This window comes from Phoca vitulina, unplaced genomic scaffold (genome assembly GCF_004348235.1).
Source record: "Phoca vitulina isolate PV1807 unplaced genomic scaffold, GSC_HSeal_1.0 scaffold910, whole genome shotgun sequence".
Classification (NCBI taxonomy): domain Eukaryota; kingdom Metazoa; phylum Chordata; class Mammalia; order Carnivora; family Phocidae; genus Phoca; species Phoca vitulina.
In genome coordinates, this window is record NW_022590597.1 from 9,955 (window position 1) to 11,912 (window position 1,958).

Genomic DNA, 1,958 nt, shown 5'->3' on the forward strand with positions numbered 1-1,958 from the left:
AAAGAAAGAAAGAAAGAAAGAAAGAAAGAAAAGAAAGAAAAAGAAAGAAAGAAGAAAGAGAAAGAAAAAGTTATTATGGTATAGTGTTTGGTGTAAGCTGATTTTAGTGTTTACTGAAATATGAACTTTTTTTTAAAGATTTTATTTGTTTATTTGAGAGAGAGATTGCAGAAAGGGAGAGTAAGAGGGAGAAGCAGACTCCCAGCTGAGCAAGGGGCCCCATGTGAGGCTTGATCCCGGGACCATAGGATCATGACCTGAGCTGAAGGCAGACACTTAACTGACAGAGCCACCCAGTCGCCCCTGAACATGTTTTATACAATATTCTATCACTTACCCTCACTGATTTGCCACAGCATTTAGAATCCATTTGTATGACGGACCTTCGCTATAGGACAAATCTTTTGAAAGACAAAGAGAGGTGATAAAAAGAAGAGGAAACAACAGAATATCATGTATAAATTTGCATACCTTTGGGTTTTAAGTTGTCTTTTTCATTAAAATAAAAAAGGGAAGAAGAAAAATAAACGTTTCTGAGATGTATAGTCTCCTGTCTTGTGTTTATATACACATTTTGTACATATGTGTCTGTTGATATATGAAGATTGTAATGTGGGTAGTGGTCTCATTTTTATTTTTCTAGACTTAAATACTATGATATGTGGTCTATATGGACTTGGATTTATTTGTAACATGTTAACTCTTTTATTTTTGATAAAACTAGAGCAAATCTTAAGTTTATATGTACAATATCACCTGTAGAGTGATAAAAACTGATGGTGTACCTATTGACCTTGGTTAAAATATAAATAAGCAAAATCTTTACTATCCTTATACAAATGACAAATGAGGTCAAATCCACACAGGTCTAATAAAGAAATAGGATTGCTTGGATGATAGCTTGCAGAATTTATTTAAATTAGTTAAGGGCGCCTGGGTGGCTCAGTCGGTTAAGCGTCTGCCTTCTGCTCAGGTCATGATCCCAGGGTCCTGGGATCGCATCGGGCTCCCTGCTCAGCGGGAAGCCTGCTTCTCCCTCTCCCACTCCCCCTGCTCGCGTTCCCTCTCTCGCTGTCTCTCTCTCTGTCAAATAAATAAATAAAATCTTTAAAAATAAATAAATAAATTAGTTAAGCAGGTATAAAATGATTCATTTATAAATTCCTTAATACTTGATTCCTCATTTTTTCCAAAAAAAAAAGTAAGGTGTTTTCCAAACTATATTTTTTAAATTTAGTTGCTTAGAAACTTACCTGAAATGAGCATCTTTCTGTTCTTATTTCCGGCACAGGAACAGTAAGCAGATGGCATTTTATTTCTACCTGATGACTGTTGGGATTTAATCCCTAAAGATTCTGCCTTCACTCTTCTGGGTTATGGGAATGTGATTAATTAGATTTCTGCTTCTGTGTTTTCCCCCGTGAATGTTGCATCAAAGACTAAACTTTCAATTCTTCACTCCATACCAAATTGATCAATTATCAGCATTTTACTAGAATTTATTCTAACACTATGCTCATGGCCATGAATCTACACTGACCTCCAGGGAAATCAGATGTCTAATTAAATTCAAATAGATTTTCTACTTAATAATTTGTATTGCCTTTTCATTGTTCACCCAGTTTCTTCCGTTTCTGAAACATCTCCATACTTCTCATTTAGAAGTATGATAATCTGACATACTGTTTTTTTTTTCATTAGTCATTGTTTGTTTCCTTTCTCTCAACCCACATTTCAATGTTTTTTTCACTGTGTAGAGGTGCAAAACTTTTCCCTTCTTCTAGATTCTTTCAGTAGCCTAATAATTAATTTGACATAAGACAGATTAACAGGAGTAAACAAATTTAATTTCATTCATATGGGAACCCCATAAAAATTATGAGACTCAAAGAAGTGACCAAATAAAGCAGGTTTTATGCCTTTTAGACAAGGAAATGATAAATTTGTGAAGAATTGAC